The following is a 22,715-nucleotide window of genomic DNA, read 5'->3' as shown; positions in this document are numbered from 1 at the left end:
GTGCTGATGGTAGATAACGAAATTTGGGGACCAAATTTTATTAGTGGGGGAGAATGTAAAATACCGGAAATAGGCGAATATTAATAAGGGAATTTTCCGGAATTTTTGGAAATTTTTCTGGAATTTTTCGGAGCTCGTATGGACGAGTTGACGGGGATAAAAACGGGGCTCGGAAAAGCCTGTTTAGGCTACCCTGTTTTAATGAGGAAAAGTTTTATTTTTCTTTACCTTTTTTTTTCTTTTCTTATTCTTTTTCTTTTCCTCCGGTTTTTATTTGTCGCCGTTCACTCCTTCCCCGCGTGCCCTAGCCCCCTCCTCGCACCCGAGCCATCCCGACGCCGCCTGCCTTTCTCCTCCTTGCCCTAACCGCCGACGGCGGATACTCCTCGAGCGTACAACCCCTCCGCCGAGCCCTCCTCTTCCTTTTCTCCTCTTCTGTGAAGCCGAGTCCTCTGTGCCTAGCGTCACCGCTGACGCCGCCTCCTCTGGTCCGGCGAGACACCGCCGGCCTTCCTTCTGTCGACGCCGCCATCTTCGACCCTAGCGCCGACCGCCCCTTTCACTAGAGAGCCGATTGCCGATCTCTTCTTCTGTGCTCAGCCCGCGACTCCCATCTCACGGCGCCACCTGCTATCTGCCCTAGCCGAGACCTAGGTGCCGAGTTATTCCTTGGTGTGCCACTTCCGAGTGCGAGTTTGTTGCTTCCCTTGGTTCTCACTCAGTGTACTCCTCTCTGCCCTAATCTACCGCTGGCCGAGTTCCTACTTTCCGCACGAAGCTAGTACAGCCAAGCCCTAGTTTTCCGATCGCTGCTGCCCTAGCGCCGGTTGCCACTACTTCTGTGCCAGCCGACGCCACTGCCCTAGTGCTCTCTGCCTTGGTCAAATCCACGGTGAGGTGTAGCTTGGTTGGAAATTCTGTGTGTTTAAGAATGTGGATTAATTACTATTTTGGTTTGTTCGTTTTGTTCTAGCAGCAATTTATCTTTGCTGGCTGTAAACAATCCTAATTGGGCAACAACTTTGTGACTTCCAGCAGCGGTTGAATTGAGGTAAGGTTTATGGTTTTGATCTTTGTGTTAGATTATTGCTAGTTGTGTTAGCAATAATTATTGATTTAGGTTTATAAGTTGTATAACGGTGTAGTTGGGGTTAATGAAACTAACCCTAACTGGTCAGTGGATTAGTAATTAGTTTAGCTATTTGTTTATAATTAAATTAGCTAAACTGTGCGATTTAACACAGGACTTTGATGCGAGACGAGTATCTCGGAGTCAGATTGGACCTTTCTATTTTCGGAGGCGGGTACTTTGACTTATGTCTTTTGATATGCATGATAATATGTTTAACATATAACAGTAATTGTGTTACCTGTTATTTCGGTTGGTCACTACATGATTAGTACATGTTGTTTGTTTATTTATTCTGCACTGCATATTATCTACCTGATCACATATGCCTTAGGTAGTGACCTAACCACATGCTCTGTTATATTCTGGATCTAGGGTTTATTTGATACCCTCTTCGATTTGTGTACCTTCTATTTGATACGTCTTCTTGTGGTACACACTTTGTATCTATTTATATGGATCATGCCATGTTATTCATGAGATTGCCATGTTCAGTATCATGCATCATGATTGCATGCTGTGCGCGATTGTCGGCTCTACTTTGGTTGAGCTCATCGCCAGATTATGTACTGCACACATCACCCATGGATTTGTATATCTGGGTGTGTGGCGGTTCTATTGTTTAGCTCCTGGTCGCGACTCGTGGCGTGATCGCCTGCTTGGCTCTGGCATTTAGGGTAGCAGTGGTAGCCAGATGGTGGACTTTGTTTGGCTCCGTTGGTCGAGACTGGTAGTCGGCAGAGATATCCTCCCGTCATCGTGTACCGGAGATGAGAGCATTGAGCTCCCCATTTATGATTTGGGGTCACAGGATAGGAGTACTCCGACAGCATCCCGTTTACTCCGTCATTGCAGGAGCATTGATTTCGAGTATGGGGTTGACATATGCATTTATTGCATTTTTATTTGCTTGTGATTGCTGCACTTATATGCTGCATTTGTTTGGATGCATTGATTGACATGCATACAGGATTATGACTCACTCGGTCTGACGACCTGTTACCTTTATACTTTGATCCGGTCAGTACAGTTATCTTCTGATTTCATTTCAGTTGCATTTATCCTCCTCATATTCAGGAGACTGTACGCATGATTAGTGTTGTCTGTTATTTGTTTTATTATGCATATCAGTTGTACCTGCTGAGTGTTGGACTCACCCCGCCTCCATTGTTGATAGGCTGTCCGGAGCAGTTCCAGTCGCTGGCCCCCCATCTGCATGTAGAGCTAGTTCTCTACTAGGTTGTTATTTGCTTTATTTTGGTTTTTCTTCCATCAGACTATGTTTTAGTTTTGTTTTGGATTTTATTTATGGATATTGTACGGATTGTTACCGTTTGATGGACTTTTGGATGGTTTGGTTTTTATTCTACTATATGCCTGCATGGACGGCAGAAGAGGTGAGTTCGTTGGATTTGAGCTTTACGAGTGTAGTGGAGTAGGGTGGATTTCGAGTCAGAGTCCTATTGTTATTGATTACTATTATTAACTGCGTGGTTGTGACAGCCAGAGGCTGAATATCTTTATAAACTGCGTGGTGTTTGTTTTTTTTTTATTTTTGTTATCATTCCAGCCGCCTGTGGCTGAAGTATATGTGATATGTAGAAAGTTTCATATTGTCCACCGTACAGAGGATATGCTGCCGAAATTTCTTCGGACAGAGACTCTTCTGGGGCGTGACAAGTTTCAATGTGTTGACAATTATTTAAGTTTAGGTTAATATGTTGGATCTAACATACAATGTGAGTTTGCAGGAGAAGTTCTTGCAGGTCGGAAGACCGGATGCAAGGCAAGAGAAGTCCAAGAAAGTCAAGGACCGGATTCTTGGCAAAAGAATCCTTGCAGGTCAGAAGACCGGATGCAAGGCAAGAGAAGTCCAAGAAGGTCGAGGACCGGATTCTTGGCAAGAGAAGTTCCTGTAGGTCATAAAGCTGGATGCATGATCCCTCACGTATCAGAAATCGATTGGAAAAACGATTTAGACACGGCTGTGAGGCAGAATGCCTCTGGATCGATCAGTCGATCGATTGGAAGGAAGCCAATCGATCGGTTGATCCATTGGGAAGGATCTGCGCGAAGCACAGAGTGCTTCTGGATCGATCAGCCGATCGATTGGGGAAAACCAATCGATCCAATGATCGATTCAGGAAGCTTCTGTGCGATGCATAAAATGCTTCTGGGTCGATCGGCCGATCGATTGGGGCAATCCAATCGATCGAGTGATCGATCCAGGAAGCCTCTGTGCGAAGCACAGATTTCCCTTGGATCGATCGGGCGATCGATTCACAAAGCTGAGAACTCACGAGCAGTGGTCTGAATCGATTCAGGAATTGCACCGATCGATTCCAACTCAAGTGAATCAATCTAAGACGTTGATCGTGACGCGATGATTTCCAACGGATACTTATGAATCGATCCAAATATGACTCCGATCGATTCACGGCGACGGCTACATGAGAAACGGCTAGTTTTCTCAACGTTTAAAGGCATGGAAGAAAAAGAAAAGAAAGGAGAAAAACAAAGAAACACTGTTCCATTGCTCTCCAAGGTCTCAACTCTCTCAAGTGCTCAAGGTCTTCAAAAGGTGCTCAAGTTCGGAATCTCCCTCTCGCTACTTTCTCAAATCTCACGTAGCGAAGAAGAACCTTTTCTAAAGTCTGTAATATCTCTTTTCTTCTTCATTGTGGTGAGTGTGATTCTTTACTTTGGAGAGCGAGAGTTGTAACTGTGTAAGGTTTCTCCACCTTCGGTGTGATTCCGAGAATGAGGGTTTTTGATAGTGGAAGAGTGTGAGTGGTGTGGATCCTTGGACTAGTCACCTCCTTGGGGAGGTGGATACCAAGTAAATATCCGAGTTAGCATTGCCTTCGAGTTTCCGCTGCGCAAAGTCAAGTTGGTCAAGAAAACGAAGTGAACCATTCACCCCCCCCTCTAGCTCAACCGATCCTAACAAATGGTATCAGAGCATTGGTTTGCTTTTGAGGATTCATCGCCAAGAAAGCAAAAATTAAAGAGCTACAAGATGTCTTTGAAGGAGGGACATAGCACTTCACGACCACCATTCTATGAAGGCAGTAATTTCACGTATTGGAAGAGACGCATGGAACACTATCTTATGACCGAGATTGACATGTGGTTCTCAATCACGGAGGGATTCACGGCGCCAATCGAAAATGGAAGAATGCTTGAATCATCAAGGTGGACTGTTGAACAAAAAATGAAGGCTCAAGCAAATGCAAAGGCGATTGTAACTCTCCAATGTGGATTAAGCTCGGAACAACTCGACAAGGTTGGACCTTTCAAGAGTGCCAAGGATTTATGGGACAGGCTCATTGAGCTAAATGAAGGCACCAAGGATTCAAGAATTGCAAAGAGAGATCTCTTGATAAACCAACTCCAAAATTTCACAATGAAGGAGTGAGAAACGGTAAGTTCACTACATGGGAGGTTCAAGGAACTCCTAAATGGTCTTCATTAAGTTGGAGAGAGTGTAGAGAACCAGGACCTCATAAGGTATGCTTTAAAATCCTTCCCAAGAAACTCATTATGGTCATCCATGGTGGATGCCTATAAGGTATCAAGGGATTTGTCAATAGTAAAGTTGGATGAATTGTTTTGTGAACTTGAATTACATGAGCAAGCTAACACAAGCCACAAAGAGAAAGGTATAGCTTTGGTTGCAGGTGAAAAGAGCAAAAAGAAGCACAAGGAAAAGAAAAAGGAGAAGAAGGAGTCATCTTCCGAATCTGAACAAAATAGTGATAGTGATAGTGATGAAGAGCTATCATCTAGTGAAATGGAAAACTTTGTTCGAAGAATGATGAGACATTCAAGGAAGTTTGACAAAAAGGATGTCAAGAAGATTTTCAATGATGAAAAGAGAAAAGGTAAATCTCTTGTGGATTCTAAGACTAAGAATGATGTTATTTGCTATGAATGCAAGAAAAAGGGGCACTACAAAACGGAGTGTCCAAAGTTGAAGAAGCAAGAGGAAAAGATCAAGAAAAAGAAGAAGGCTTTGAAAGCCACATGGGATGACTCATCGTCAAGCTCATCGGAAGAAGATGAAAGGAAGAGCTCAAAGCACATGGCTCTCATGGCCTTAAGCCATGTTGAAGATAGTGAAGATGAAGATAGTCATGGAGAGGGTGTGGAGTCTTCAAGTGAGTCATCATCTAGTGATGATGAGGTAATTTCTCCCAAGCATGATAAGATGTATGCCACCATTGCATGCTTAACCAATGCACTAGCTAAATCAAAAGGGAAGGTTAAGAAATTGCAAAATGACTTGAAATCACTTAAAAATGAAATTGTGTCATGTGACACTTGCATGCTTCATGAAAATGACAAAAATGATTTTGATGATCTTAAAAAAGAAAATGTATCGTTGAAATTACAAGTTGATGATCTTAGATGTGCTCTAGAAAAATTTACTTCAAGCTCAAAGTATTTAGACATGATTCTAGGAGCTCAAAGGGGTGTGTACAACAAAGCGGGACTAGGTTTTAAATCACAAGATAAGGAAGTTAAATTCATGTCTCTAATTAGTAGAAATCATGCTTCAAGAGTGAAGTTTGTTCAAGCTTGGGTACCCAAGCAATTTGTTATTGATGCTACCGGACCCAAGGTTTGGGTACCAAAACATTTGGTTTATCATGTTTAAACAAGCATGCGCCAAGGGGGAGCATCCAACAATATGGTTCGTAGATAGTGGATGTTCTAAGCATATGATGGGGGACTCTTCAAAATTCTCATCATTTAGACACAAAAGTAAAGGTACCGTTTCTTTTGGTAATAGTGGTGAATTAAAAATTATAGGAATTGGAGATATTAGAATTTCAGAAAAATTTATAATAAAAAATGTGTTATTAGTGAAAGGCATGGTTTTTAATCTTTTAAGTGTTAGTCAACTATGTGATTCAGGTTATGGAGTCGAGTTCAACTCATCTCAATGCCTAATCAAGCATAGTGAACTAAACACCAATATTCTCATAGGCCATAGATGAGAGAATATTTATCAGGTTGAACTATTTGGTGCTACTAATGTGTTTGCTAAGTGTCTCATGTCCAAAGAAGAGAAGACGTGGCTTTGACACCGGAGACTTGCTCACACCAACATGAAGAATATCAAAAACCTTTCAAAGAAGGAGTTGGTGCAAGGATTGCCAAAGTTGAAGTTTCAAAAAGACAAAATATGTCATGCATGTCAAATGGGTAAGCAAACCAAAGCTACTCATAAAGGTAAAAATGTTGTAAGTATCTCAAATGCTTTGGAGCTCATTCACATGGATTTATTTGATAGTAGTAAATATATTTCTTTAAATGGTAGTAGATATGTCTTTGTGATTATGGATGATTACACTAGATATACATGGGTGTTTTTCTTGAAACATAAGGATCAAATTCTAGATACCTTGATTGCTTTTTGTAATAGAGTAGAAAATGAAAATGCTCATAAGATAAACAAGATAAGAAGTGGTCATGGAGGTGAGTTTGAAAATGATAGATTCACAACTTTTTGTATAGAAAAAGGATATAAACATGAATTTTCCACCCCTAGGACTCCTCAACAAAACGGAGTTGTTGAGAGGAAAAATAGAGTTGTGCAAGAGGCCGCTCGAAGCATGTTAAGTGAATATTCACTTCATAGCTTCCTATGGGACGAAACAATTAATTCGACATGTTATGTGCAAAATCGAACATCAATATATAGAAATAGGGTTATTTGGAAATAGCCTTATAAAATTTTTCCGGAATTTTTAGAAATTTTTTGGGAATTTTTCGGAGTTCGTACGACAGGTTTTGAGGGGATCAATTTCGGACACGGATAAAGCCTGTTTGGAATACCCGTTTAAGTGAGGAAAAGTTTTAATATAAATACTTTTCTTTTCTTATTTCTTTTCCCTAAACCTATCGCCGAACCCGAGCTCCTCTTCTTCCCGACTCTTCTTCTCTATTCCTCGAGCGGTCTGTTCCGGGTGATCGGTGACTCTTCCCTCATCTTCTCGGTGTCGCCGGCGCAGATCGGGTCTCGGAGCTTGGAGGATAGGAGCTAGCTGGTTTCTTTCTCCCCGTCGATTAGCAAGCGGTAGGATCTCATCTCCTTGAGCCAACTGTCGATGCCGTTGGATCGATCCAGATTCATCGATCGCTGGCGTTGATGATGCCTTAGGGCTTCGAGGGTAAGCGACATTCTTGGTCCTTCTTCCCTCCTTTTTCTCTAGATTTCCTTCAACTCGTGCCCTAGCAGTCGGTGATTCCAATTCCTTTCTTTCTACATCGCCGGATTTCACTAGATTAGGGCTTGATTTTGGTTATCTCCGGCCGATTGACCTTCGTTTCCTCCTTCTTGAGTTGTTCACAGAGTGAACCGTGTATCCTCAAGTTGGGTCGGATGGGGTGATACCTTCTGGAGACACTCGGTTGAGGTAAGATTTCGGTGTTGTTTGATATATGGTTCCATGGTTTGATCTCCTCTTTGATCTATGATCTTCAATCCTAATTGATTAATGAATTCCGGTTTGATTCATTGCCTGATCCGATTGATTCCAGGGAGGATCTGTTTTGTGGATTTCAAATTGAATGCTGTGAGTTCTTGATCCAGCAATTCATCCTGTTACTGGCAGCAACAATCCCTGCTGTAGATCTACAATCAGGGCAGTGAATTGAGGTCCTGTTTCTGTGGGGTTTCCATTGGTTACGACAGCCACCTCATCCAGTAGCTCTTCTGGTTCCAGCTATTAACAGCAGTGTGTAGAATTAGGTATGTTTTGGATTATGATTAGTTAGGATAAATGATCTTAGTTGTAGATCATAGTGAATTTTGATTACATGATTAGTGTGATTAGATTTAATTACTTAAATTAATCTAATGGAATGATTAGGGTTAAGACAATTAACCCTAGTCAATTATTAGATTTAATTTAAGTTTATGTTTCAAATCTAACTGGTGATTATGGATTAGGTAACTAATCCTAATTGACCGTTAGATTTTATTTAGGTAGGATGCGATTGACTTGATTAGGGTTTTACCCTAATTTAGTTTTAGGGATTTTATTTAGCTATTCATTTGATTTAGCTAAATAAAACTATTTGTTTGACACAGGACTCTGATTCGAGAAGGCGTCTCGACGTTGGATTTGGCGTGATAGTACCTCCTATTTGAGGCGGGTACCCTTTGACTTATCTTTTGATAATGTCTTATGATATGTGTAGCTTATATATATTTACCAGTGGTAGATAGTAGATTATTTCTTCCCTGGTTTTAGCTAGTTGATACCTATCACATGCTTCATCTGCTAGTTGCTTTACTTCAGGATTGGATATTATATCTCTTGCCATGTGTATATATGTTCATAGAGATGCATATCTATAGTGCTCTACTCTACTGGATTAGTTGCTTTACATGTGTGATACATGCTCTTGGATTCATGATACTTACATCATTGTTATATGCGATGTCTTTGGATTTATGCTGTTTATTATCATCGTTATATATGTGTTTGTCTGTTTGGCATCTACACATATGGAGGATATGTTCAGGTATGACATATTGTAGCCGCATGCACCATATCGCATGATTGCATGCTGGGCGATTGACGACTCCATTATTGTTGAGCTCGTCGGCCGGCTACATTGACCTGCGCACCACGTGACCACTGCATGGGTAGTGGCACAGCACACAGGGTGTGTAGGTTGCCCGGTGGTGCTCCGCTGGAGGCTCCACTCATGGGTAGTGTGATAGGCAGCGTGGTAGCACACCGGGGTCCCTCCCCGTCATTGCGTACCGGGAGATGAGAGCATCATGTTCCCTCCTATAGTTGAGGTTGGAGGATAGGTGTACTCCGGTGCATCCCGTCCACTCAGTCACTCTTCAGGGGTAGTGACGACAGAGTGCACGGTGTCACAGCCCTACCCACGCGGTCTCACCATTGTGTGTGAGATGCTGACTGGCGTCAGGGGTGACCATGTCATATTGCATCATATGCACAGATTGCATTTATTGTGATTGTTGCATATTGGATGGTGCACTTGGGTGACTGCATATGATTGATATGCATACAGGATACATCCGTATTTGCTCTGACTATCTTTATCTGTGTATGTCCACAGTCATTCGCCCGAGCCTCGTAGGTGAGTACAGTTTATTTCAGTTATGCACTGCTTATATTCTTGCAGTTGATTGTATTTCATGCTTATTGTTGGTTACTGCAGTTTATTTAGTTATGCATACCTGTTATACTTAGGAGACTGTACTATATAGGTATACTGTTAGGATGCTGTACCGTAGGATGGTTGCTAGTAGATATATGTTGCTGTACATATCTATTGGATTACCTGCTGAGTTCTTTGGACTCACCCCGTTGTTACTATTTTTTCAGGTTGAGGCCGTCGGGAGATATTCCAGTCGCTAGCCCCATTAGCGCGAGGATTTTCATTGTCGGATTTATTCTGCTTTTGCGTCTTATATACTTGTATTGTGGGTTTGTATTGTGGACTTTATGTCGAACCTTTGGGTTTGCTGCTTTTGTTTTTCGCTGCAGATTTTCACACTACTTCGTGGATTTGTTTTCTTCGTTGTAGTGGAGTATGATGTGTACGTATATCTTTGTTGGTTTTATATCGTTCTTCCTTATTAAACTGCGTGGATTGATTGTATGTTGAGCTGTGTGGAATATTGATATAAACTGCGTGGTTTGTTTCTTATTTGTATTGTATTGTTCCGGCCGAGTGTGGCCGAGGTATAGATATATGTATACTGAGATTCATTTTGTCCGCCGTACAGGGGAGATGCTGCCGAAATTTCTTCGGACAGGGACTACCTGGGGCGTGACAATTTATTTGGTATCAGAGCTAGGCTCCGATTCGGATTTTTGTGTCATGGAGTTTGTTAGCATATCTGGATTTTTGGGATTTTATCTGATACCAATTTATTTGGTATCAGAGCTAGGCTCCGATTCGGATTTTTGTGTTCCGGAGTGTGTGAGCGTATCTGGATATTTTCGGATTGTACGGATTTCCGTCGATTTTCTCGTTTCGGAATTCCAAGGCATTTTGACGAGGTTTTATTGGATCTATTTGGGGGCTATGCAGCGACAGGACATCTCCAGACGGCAATAGGTAAATCAGGTAATTTTATAGTTTTTATACCTGTAGTGATATCTAGGTAACGTTTTGTTTATAGATATGACATGTACACGTATTCCGGTATCGAGACGTGGTCGTCCACGTAAGATGCCGATAGATTCTCCGGAGACAAAGTCTCCAGAGAGATTTACTAGGGTCGAGCCTGTCCGTCAGGGACAGACTCGTCAGGATATTATAGGTACGTCGGATTCTAAGACCTCGACGGTTCTGACTTCAGAGGTACATATCCTTGACTATACCACAAGTGGTATCACCTTCAGTATACCCGACACCCCCTCCAGTCGTGCCTACTAGTGCGTACTTGAGGTACGAGATGAGGCAAAGATCTGCTGGGACACGCAGCGCTCCATTATAGGCGAGGAGCATATTACTTGGACGAGGTTTAGGGAGACATTCGAGAGTCAGTATTTTCTCGGGCGTATCAGATGACACGTCGGCAGGATTTTCTGAGTTTTCGACAGAATAACCGCTCAGTGATGGTGTATAAAGCCGAATTTAATCGGTTGGCTAGATTCTGTCTTGAGTTAGTTGTCGAGGATATATCTCGTATGTTTCAGTTTGTCCAGGGACTGGACAGGCATCTTCAGGTGAAAATTGCCGATCTTGGTATAGCATCATACATCGAGGCACTGGATAGAGCTCTTATGATTGAGTCTACTCATCAGAGAGTGAACGCAAACAAGAAGAGGAAGCAGACTAATCGGACTTCCGGACAGATCCAGCAACCACAGATTACGAGACAACAGCAGAACAGTCGCACTTAGATGGGCCAGAGTACTTCTGGGTCATCTGGCCGACCCCAGAAGTCAGGACGATCTTCATCTGGAACTTTACGGTCTGCCCAGCAGAACAGGAAACAGTCCACCGGTGACCCTTACTGTACCCGATGCGGATTCCGAGATCACATTGCCTCTGCTTGCTCCTTGGGACAATCAGTTTGCTATTATTGCAAACTGCCTGACCACGTCATCCGAGACTGTTCACTGAAGGCTCAGCATGTAACTTCCGGAGTTTCTATTCCGGGAGGACAGTTTGGTCAGTCCGGGACTCAGCGAGACGGGCCGAGGGCCCAATCTTCGCATCATCAGCAGAGGACAGCTCCCCCTGCAGCAGCTGCATACGACATACACGGGCAGGAGCATTCCAGTGTCCTTGTAGAGAACCCCACGGTATTCCGCCTTAGTGTTCTCCTGTACTATTCGTCAAGAAGAAGGATGGTACTCTGAGGTTGTGCATCGATATTAGGCAGCTGAATGCAGTGACTATCAGAAATAAGTACCCCTTGCCACGGATTGAGGATTTATTTGATCAGCTTAGAGATACATCAGTGTATTCTAAGATTGATCTGCGGTCTGGATATCATCAGCTGAGAGTTAGAGATTCTGATATTCAGAAGACAGCATTTCACACCAGATACGGACATTACGAGTTTTTGGTAATGTCATTTGGGCTTACCAATGCTCCTGCAGTATTTATGGATCTAGTGAACCGTATCTTTCTGGAGTACCTAGATCAGTTTATTATTTTGTTTATCGATGATATATTGATCTATTCGCGTTCTGAGGAGGAGCACGCACAGCATCTTCGCATAGTCTTGGAGACTCTGCGACGACATCATCTGTATGCGAAGTTCAGCAAGTGTGCATTTTGGCTATCCTCAGTTGGTTTTCTGGGACATGTGGTGTCTAGCCGAGGTATTTCTGTAGATCCTCAGAAGATCGAGGCTATCACTAGCTGGGAGCAGCCGAAGTCAGTCCAGGAGATCCGTAGTTTCTTGGGCTTGGCTGGATATTACCGACGATTCGTTGAGGGTTTCTCCAGCATTGCTATGTCATTGACACGTCTGACTAGGAAAGGCGTGAAGTTCACGTGGTCAGAGGCTTGTGAGACCAGCTTCCAGGAGCTGAAGCGGAGATTAGTATCAACACCAGTTTTGGTTTTACCTTCTGGTGATGACGGATTCGTACTTTACACAGACGCATCTCTTCAGGGCTTGGGCGCTGTTTTGATGCAGCACGGTAGGGTAGTCTCCTATGCTTCTCGTCAGTTGAAGGAGCATGAGAAGAACTACCCAGTACATGATTTAGAGCTAGCCGCTATTATCTTCGCTTTGAAGATTTGGCGACATCATCTTTATGGTATTACTTTTGAGATTCTTACTGATCATAAGAGTCTCAAATATATTTTCACGCAGAAGGAACTCAATCTCCGACAGAGGAGATGGATGGAGTTCCTGAAGGATTATGATTGTACTATTAGCTACCATCCGGGTAAAGCTAATGTGGTTGCTGATGCACTGAGCAGGAAGTCCAGAGGGACTTTAGCTTATCATCGAGTTACAGTCACAAACTTGATTCAGGGATTCGTCGAGTTGGGCCTTGAGGAGCAGGGACGGACAGAGCAGGGTATTCTTGTTACCATGGTTGCTCAGTCGTCGATCAGGATGAGGATTCGAGAGGCCCAGGCAGGAGATCAGCATTTACAGTTCATTAGCAGCCAGATAGCTTCCGGACAGCAGACCGAGTTTACACGAGATGATGAGGGGATTGTTTATTTCCGAGGTAGATTATGTGTACCTCAGTCTCACCCGGTCATGGAGGAGTTACTTCAAAAGGCTCATCGTTCTAGGTTTGCTATCCACCCAGGTGGGACCCGTATGTATCGTGATTTGAGGCGTTCCTATTGGTGGAACGGTATGAAGAAAGACATAGCGGAGTTTGTAGCCAGATGTCTTGTCTGTCAGCAGGTGAAGGCTGAGCACCAGAGACCTGCTGGTTTACTTCAGAGGATCCCTATTCCCGAGTGGAAGTGGGAGCACATTACTATGGATTTCGTGGTTGGGTTGCCTAGGACTCGTCGAGGCCATGATGTGATTTGGGTAATCGTTGACCGATTAACCAAAGCCGCACACTTTTTAGCGATCCGGAGGACTGATTCTCTGGATCGATTAGCAGAGTTATACTATCGTGAGATTATTAGATTACATGGTGTTCCCTTGAGCATCATATCAGATAGAGACCCACGGTTCACATCCCGATTCTGGCAGAGTCTGCAGCAGGCCTTGGGCACACAGCTTCGTTTCAGTATGACATTCCATCCGCAGATAGATGGACAGTCAGAGCGGACCATTCAGACTTTGGAGGACTTGCTGAGGTCTTGTGTTATGGATTTCGGAGGCAGTTGGGAGGACCACCTGCCATTAGTGGAGTTCGCCTACAACAACAGCTATCATTCGGCTATCCAGATGGCACCGTTTGAGGCGTTGTATGGTAGGCCTTGTCGGACACCCATCCTCTGGGAAGAGGTTGGGGAGGCCCAGTTGGTAGGACCTCAGAGAGCTCAGCAGGATGCAGAGTTAGTTCGCACTATCAGACGGAGGATGTCAGAGGCCCAGGACCGTCAGAAGAGTTATACTGATTAGAGACGGAGACCCCTGGAGTTCTCCATTGGTGATCATGTATTTCTTAGAGTTTCACCCACGAAAGGGGTGAAGAGATTTGGTCTCCGAGGTAAGCTAGCTCCCCGATATATTGGACCATTCCAGATCTTGGAGAGGATTGGAGCAGTAGCTTACTGTCTAGCGCTACCACCATCTCTAGCTGGCATTCACGATGTATTCCATGTATCTATGCTGAGGAGATACGTATCTGATCCGGCACATGTTCTGTCAGATATATCTGTTCCTATTCAGCCTGATGTTACTTACGAGGAGGTTCCGGTGCAGATTCTGGACCACAGAGAGCGTCAGCTACGGAACAAGACGGTCCGACTAGTTAAAGTCGGATGGCAGCATCATTCTGACGAGGAGGCTACGTGGGAGCTGGAGGATACGATCCGAGCTCGATACCCCCATCTTTTTACTTGAGGTATGTGGGTTAGAGTTTCTTTCAGCATTTATACTGTTTGGTTATGTCATAGTGTTGGCTGTTGGTTATAGCGAAATTTGGGGACCAAATTTTTATTAGTAGGGGAGGATGTGAGATCTCGGAAAATTTAAATAAATAGGGTTATTTGGAAAGAGCCTTATAAAATTTTTCCGGAATTTTTAGAAATTTTTTGGGAATTTTTCGGAGTTCGTACGACGGGTTTTGAGGGGATCAATTTCGGACACGGATAAAGCCTGTTTGGAATACCCGTTTAAGTGAGGAAAAGTTTTAATATAAATACTTTTCTTTTCTTATTTCTTTTCCCTAAACCTATCGCCGAACCCGAGCTCCTCTTCTTCCCGACTCTTCTTCTCTATTCCTCGAGCGGTCTGTTCCGGGTGATCGGCGACTCTTCCCTCATCTTCTCGGTGTCGCCGGCGCAGATCGGATCTCGGAGCTTGGAGGATAGGAGCTAGCTGGTTTCTTTCTCCCCGTCGATTAGCAAGCGGTAGGATCTCGTCTCCTTGAGCCAACTGTCGATGCCGCTGGATCGATCCAGATTCACCGATCGCTGGCGTGGATGATGCCTTAGGGCTTCGAGGGTAAGCGACATTCTTGGTCCTTCTTCCCTCCTTTTTCTCTAGATTTCCTTCAACTCGTGCCCTAGCAGTCGGTGATTCCAATTCCTTTCTTTCTACATCGCCGAATTTCACTAGATTAGGGCTTGATTTTGGTTATCTCCGGCCGATTGACCTTCGTTTCCTCCTTCTTGAGTTGTTCACAGAGTGAACCGTGTATCCTCAAGTTGGGTCGGATGGGGTGATACCTTCTGGAGACACTCGGTTGAGGTAAGATTTCGGTGTTGTTTGATCTATGGTTCCATGGTTTGATCTCCTCTTTGATCTATGATCTTCAATCCTAATTGATTAATGAATTCCGGTTTGATTCATTGCCTGATCCGATTGATTCCAGGGAGGATCTGTTTTGTGGATTTCAAATTGAATGCTGTGAGTTCTTGATCCAGCAATTCATCCTGTTACTGGCAGCAACAATCCCTGCTGTAGATCTACAATCAGGGCAGTGAATTGAGGTCCTGTTTCTGTGGGGTTTCCATTGGTTACGACAGCCACCTCATCCAGTAGCTCTTCTGGTTCCAGCTATCAACAGCAGTGTGTAGAATTAGGTATGTTTTGGATTATGATTAGTTAGGATAAATGATCTTAGTTGTAGATCATAGTGAATTTTGATTACATGATTAGTGTGATTAGATTTAATTACTTAAATTAATCTAATGGAATGATTAGGGTTAAGACAATTAACCCTAGTCAATTATTAGATTTAATTTAAGTTTATGTTTCAAATCTAACTGGTGATTAGGGATTAGGTAACTAATCCTAATTGACCGTTAGATTTTATTTAGGTAGGATGCGATTGACTTGATTAGGGTTTTACCCTAATTTAGTTTTAGGGATTTTATTTAGCTATTCATTTGATTTAGCTAAATAAAACTATTTGTTTGACACAGGACTCTGATTCGAGACGGGCGTCTCGACGTTGGATTTGGCGTGATAGTACCTATTATTTGAGGCGGGTACCCTTTGACTTATCTTTTGATAATGTCTTATGATATGTGTAGCTTATATATATTTACCAGTGGTAGATAGTAGATTATTTCTTCCCTGGTTTTAGCTAGTTGATACCTATCACATGCTTCATCTGCTAGTTGCTTTACTTTAGGATTGGATATTATATCTCTTGCCATGTGTATATATGTTCATAGAGATGCATATCTATAGTGCTCTACTCTACTGGATTAGTTGCTTTACATGTGTGATACATGCTCTTGGATTCATGATACTTACATCATTGTTATATGAGATGTCTTTGGATTTATCCAGTTTATTATCATCGTTATATATGTGTTTGTCTATTTGGCATCTACACATATGGAGGATATGTTCAAGTATGACATATTGTAGCCGCATGCACCATATCGCATGATTGCATGCTGGGCGATTGACGACCCCATTATTGTTGAGCTCGTCGGCCGGCTACATTGACCTGCGCACCACGTGACCACTGCATGGGTAGTGGCACAGCACACAGGGTGTGTAGGTTGCCCGGTGGTGCTCCGCTAGAGGCTCCACTCATGGGTAGTGTGATAGGCAGCGTGGTAGCACACCGGGGTCCCTCCCCGTCATTGCGTACCGGGAGATGAGAGCATCGCGCTCCCTCCTATAGTTGAGGTTGGAGGATAGGTGTACTCCGGTGCATCCCGTCCACTCGGTCACTCTTCAGGGGTAGTGACGACAGAGTGCACGGTGTCACAGCCTTATCCACGCGGTCTCACCATTGTGTGTGAGATGCTGACTGGCGTCAGGGGTGACCATGTCATATTGCATCATATGCACAGATTGCATTTATTGTGATTGTTGCATATTGGATGGTGCACTTGGGTGACTGTATATGATTGACATGCATACAGGATACATGCGTATTTGCTCTGACTATCTTTATCTGTGTATGTCCACAGTCATTCGCCCGAGCCTCGCAGGTGAGTACAGTTTATTTCAGTTATGCACTGCTTATATTCTTGCAGTAGATTGTATTTCATGCTTATTATTGGTTACTGCAGTTTATTTAGTTATGCATACCTGTTATACTTAGGAGACTGTACTATATAGGTATACTGTTAGGATGCTGTACCGTAGGATGGTTGCTGGTAGATATATGTTGCTGTACATATCTATTGGATTACCTATTGAGTTCTTTGGACTCTCCCCGTTGTTACTATTTTTTCAGGTTGAGGCCGTCGGGAGATATTCCAGTCGCTAGCCCCATTAGCGCGAGGATTTTCTTTGTCGAATTTATTCTGCTTTTGCGTCTTATATACTTGTATTGTGGGTTTGTATTATGGACTTTATGTCGAACCTTTGGGTTTGCTGCTTTTCTTTTCCGCTGCAGATTTTTACACTACTTCGTGGATTTGTTTTCTTCGTTGTAGTGGGGTATGATGTGTACGTATATCTTTGTTGGTTTTATATCGTTCTTCCTTATTAAACTGCGTGGATTGATTGTATGTTGAGCTGTGTGGAAAATTGATATAAACTGCGTGGTTTGTTTCTTATTTGTATTGTATTGTTCCGGCCGAGTGTGGCCGAGGTATATATATATGTATACTGAGATTCTTATTGTCCGCCGTACAGGGGATATGCTGCCGAAATTTCTTCGGACAGGGACTACCTGGGGCGTGACACCTACAATCAAGCATCTTAGAGTGTTTGGGTGTAAGGTCTATATTCTAAACACCAAAGATCACTTGGGAAAGTTTTCTGCTAAGGCGGATGAGGAGATCCTTGTAGGTTACTCAAGTCATAGCAAGGCATACCGAATTTACAACAAAAGATCAAAATTAGTTGAAGAATCACTAAATGTTGTCTTTGAAGAAAATCCTTCTTTGAACTCTATAAGAACAAGCGATGAAGAAATATGTTTTGAGTTAGAGAAGTTAACATTGGATGGAGTAGATCATCAAGGTGAAGAAAGTGATGGTGAGAAGAATGAATCTTTGCCACTTGAACCCGAAATTTTAATAAATCAAGAATCAAGACTGTTGGGTTTTTCGGGCCGCGAAAACCGCTTTTTCATGTCGCGGAAACCCCAAAACTCCCTAGCCAATGGATCCGTGCAAAGAAAAATCATTCGAAATTACGAGTACGAGTTTACCTAGATCTACACTTAAATCTACATGGAGAAAATCTTATACCTTCGATGCGTGCCCTTCGCGAGTCCCGCTTGTCCAAGGAGATGCCGGATCTCTAGTTGTCAAAGTAGACAACTCTCTAGAAGTATCCATACGAACAAGATGTGTTCTCTAACACACAAGGATGGAGAAGAGAACACCACAAGTGTGCTAGCACTTCTTGATGCTCTTGGATGGGATTGGAAGAAGAAGAAAGGAAAAGAAGAGAACACACTCCTCTAAAATCTCTATGTGACTTTCACTACCCTTTCTTCTTGGATTAGATTCACTCTCCTTTCTTCTCCCTTGCTTGAAACCCACGACCATGAGAAGAGAAGGAGCAAGAAGAGAGCTTAGGAGGAGGAAGATCACTTGAATGAGAGTTACTCACTAAAAGAAAACTTCTCTTTTTCCATCAAGTGGCCGACCACTACAAATGGTGTAACCCCCTTCACATTAATCACAATTAATGTGGAGGCCATTAAAGAGAATAGTTGTAACCTCCATGAGGTGGCACATGTGATGATGTGGCACATCATCATTAGTTCTCCTAATGCCAAGTCACAAATGATGTGGCATAAAGTCAAGTCAAACTTGACTCTTCCTCTTCCTCTCAAGTCAAGTCAAACTTGACTTAATCTCTCTCATGGTTGATCTAATCCAACCATTTAATTCAAGCCAATTTAATATAATGAATCTAATTCATTTAATTAAATTGATTCAATGAGTCATAATCTAAATTAGACTCATTGAATACATGAATCAACTTGAGTCCAACTCAATTAGCCCAATTAGGATTACTCTTAATCCAATTTGATTCATCACATGAATCTAATCCTCTTGGTTCATCATATGAACCTAATCTCCATCCACTTGTTCTTTGTGTGTGACCCAATAGGTTCTTGTAACGTTGGCAATGCCCCTAAACTCATTTAATTTAGAAGCATAAGTAATGAGCGGTATCTAGCAATACATCATTACTATCCAAGTTACAAGAATGTTGAGATCCAACATCATCTTGTGACTACTAATTGTGACTCCTCACAATATATAACAAGTGTCCTTCTATCTTAGACATCTAGATTGATCAATGTGAGGCATAGACCGTGTCATCCTCTGATCAATCTAAATCTTGAACTACAAGTAGACTCACTAAATCGAATGAGTTCAATATCTCATATTGACTCATTTGGGCATGGCCATGCACTTCGTGGTCTCACTCTATCAAGAATACCGATGTCTCTCCCGTCATATAGGAGGGATAGATCCCATCTACATCACTCACATCCCTCCGCATAATTTGTTACATACCCAGTAATCGCCTTTATAGTCCACCCAGTTACGGGTGACGTTTGACGAAACCAAAGTAAACAACTCCTTATGTAGGGAACCATGGTGACTTCATGTCTAAGGACTAGTAGTCATACTAATAGCCACTTGAGAAAGTATATGACACTCATATAACGATCCATGATACTTTCTCATGGCGGGTCATTCAGTATACATTCTCTAATGCATACCCATATGTCAACCTGATATCTCTATATCCATGACTTGTGAGATCAAGTCATCGAGTTGACCTACATGCTAGTCTTATTGCATTAACATTGTCCCTGAATGTTAATACTCGACTAGGAATGATTAATAGTAGTGTTCCCTATATCATCTCACTATCGGTTCAGCTAACCGATTGATATAGGTAAGAACCTTCTACTCAAGGACGTTATTATACTTAGTTTATTTGGCACTAATACAAGTAAGTATAATAACCAAAAACCAAATGCCTTTATTTATATAGAATATGATACAACAAGTCCAAAATACAATCATCAAATGATTGACTCTAGGGCTCTAGCTAACAGTCTCCCACTTGCACTAGTGCCAATCAGTGTAGGCTCTAAGCCGCAATGACCTAGTGTGACCATCATGCTTCCTCTGTGCCAAAGCCTTGGTCAAGGGATCTGCGATATTAGCCTCTGTAGGTACTCTGCAAATCTTCACATCTCCTCTCTCGATGATCTCTCGAATGAGATGGAAGCGCCGTAGTATGTGTTTGGTTCGCTTGTGTGAGCGAGGTTCCTTCGCCTGTGCTATAGCTCCATTGTTGTCACAATAGAGCTCAATAGGGTCAGCAATACTAGGAACCACCCCAAGTTCAGTGATGAACTTGAGAATCCAAACTGCCTCCTTTGCTGCCTCTGATGCAGCAATATACTCGGCCTCTGTCATAGAATCAGCTACTTTGTCCTGCTTCGAACTCTTCCAGCTCACAGCACCACCATTAATGCAAAATACGAACCCCGACTGCGATCTATAGTCATCCTGGTCGGTCTGGAAGCTAGCATCACTGTAACCCTTTACAGCTAGCTCATCATTGCCTCCATATATCAAGAAATATTCTTTAGTCCTTCTTAAGTACTTAAGAATATTCTTGACTGCTATCCAGTGACTTTCACCTGGATCTGACTGGTATCTCCTCGTCATGCTCAAAGCATACGAGACATCAGGTCGAGTACATAGCATAGCGTACATGATCGATCCTATGGCTGAAGCATAAGGGATCTGATCCATGCGGTCTCTCTCCTCTCTAGAAGAGGGACCCTGAGTTTTCGAAAGACTCACGCCATGTGACATCGGCAGAAATCCCTTCTTGGAGTTCTGCATGGCAAATCGAAGGAGTACCTTGTCAATATATGTACTCTGGCTTAGGCCAAGCAATCTCTTAGATCTATCTCTATAGATCTGTATCCCTAAGATGCGGGATGCCTCACCTATGTCCTTCATTGAGAAGCAACTCCCTAGCCAGGTCTTGACAGACTGAAGCATAGGGATGTCCTTCCCAATGAGTAGTATGTCATCCACATACAATATGAGGAAGACAACTATATCCCCTACAACCTTCTTGTAGACACAAGGTTCATCTTCATTCTTGATGAAACCAAACTGGGTGATTGCATCATCGAATCGAAGATTCCAGCTCCGAAAAGCTTACTTTAGTCCATAAATGGACCTATGCAGCTTGCATACTCTGCTAGTATGCTTTGGATCTACAAAACCCTCAGGTTGTGTCATGTACACATCCTCGAGTAGGTTTCCATTCAGAAACGCGGTTTTGACATCCATCTGCCAGATCTCGTAATCGTGGTAAGCTGCAATAGCAAGCATGATCCGAATGGACTAAAACATCGCTACTGGTGAAAAGGTTTCATCATAGTCAATACCATGAATCTGCTTGAAACCTTTAGCAACCAAGAGACCCTTATAGATAAGTCCATCCATGTCAGTCTTTCTCTTAAAGACCCACTTACACCCTATGGGTTTTACCCCTTCAGGTGGATCAACCAAAGTCCATACTTGGTTGGTGTACATGGATTCCATTTCGGAGCTCATGGCTTCTAGCCATTTCTCAGAATCTGGTCTCATCACAGCTTCTTGATAGGTGGTAGGCTCATCCTCTATGAGCACAACGTCATCATGGTCAGACAAGAGAAATGAGTATCTCTCAGGTTGACGACGTACCCTATCAGACCTGCGAAGAGGTATGCCTACTTGAACTAGTTGTTGTTCCTCAACTCTTTGTGGAACAACATCATCCACAACACTTTGTGGTTCCAGTTCAACTTCCATCGAGGCTTCAGTGCTAGGATCCGCATCTTGAACTTCTTCAAGATCGAATGTACTCCCACTAGTCTTTCTAGAAACAAAGTCCCTTTCTAGAAAGACTCCAGTCTTTGCCACAACTATCTTGTGTTGACTGGGAATGTAGAAGTAATATCCCTTAGTTTCCTTGGGATATCCAATGAAATAGCACTTGTCAGATTTGGGTCCTAATTTGTCTGAGACTTGACGTCTAACGTAAGCCTCACAACCCCAAATCCTCATGAAAGATACCTGGGCATCTCTTCCAGTCCATATCCTATATGATGTCTTTATCACGGCCTTGGATGGAACTCGGTTGAGTATAAAAGCTGCCGTGTCTAGAGCATAACCCCAAAGGTATATCGGAAGATCTGTGTGACTCATCATAGATCGTACCATATCTAATAGGGTACGATTCCTCCTTTCGGATACACCATTCCACTGTGGTGTTCCAGGAGGAGTGAGTTGGGATAGAATCCCACACTCAGCTAGATAGTCACGAAACTCATGGCTAAGGTATTCTCCACCTCGATCTTATCAAAGTATCTTAATACTCTTGCCAAGCTGGTTCTGTACTTCATTCTTGAATTATTTAAACTTTTCAAAGGATTCTGACTTATGTGTCATCAAGTACACATAACCATATCTACTGAAGTCATCAGTAAATGTGATGAAGTACCTATAACCGCCACTAACAGCGACATTGAAAGGGCCACATACATCACTATGTATAAGTCCTAACAAATCGGTCGCTCTCTCGCTGTGCCCACTAAAGGGAGTCTTGGTCATCTTGCCTCGTAGGCATGACTCACATATCTCATATGATTCAAAATCAAATGAGTCCAGCAAACCATCCTTATGGAGCTGGGATAAGCGCTTGTCATTTATATGACCTAAGCGACAGTGCCAGAGGTAGGTTTGGTTCATGTCATTTGACTTGAACCTCTTGGTATTTATGTTATAGATAGGGCTCTCAAGGTCTAGAATATAGAGTCTGTTCATCAGAGGTGCACTACAATAGAACATATCGTTTAAATAGACGGAACAACATTTGTTCTTTATTGTAAACGAAAATCCTTTCTTGTCCAAACAAGAAACTGAAATTATGTTCTTAGTCAAGGCAGGCACATAACAACAATCATCTAATTCTAGTACAAGCCCAGAGGGTAGAGATAGATAGTAAGTTCCTACAGCA

This window comes from Zingiber officinale, chromosome 2B (genome assembly GCF_018446385.1).
Source record: "Zingiber officinale cultivar Zhangliang chromosome 2B, Zo_v1.1, whole genome shotgun sequence".
Lineage (NCBI taxonomy): Eukaryota > Viridiplantae > Streptophyta > Magnoliopsida > Zingiberales > Zingiberaceae > Zingiber > Zingiber officinale.
Note: the sequence above shows the minus strand (reverse complement) of the source record.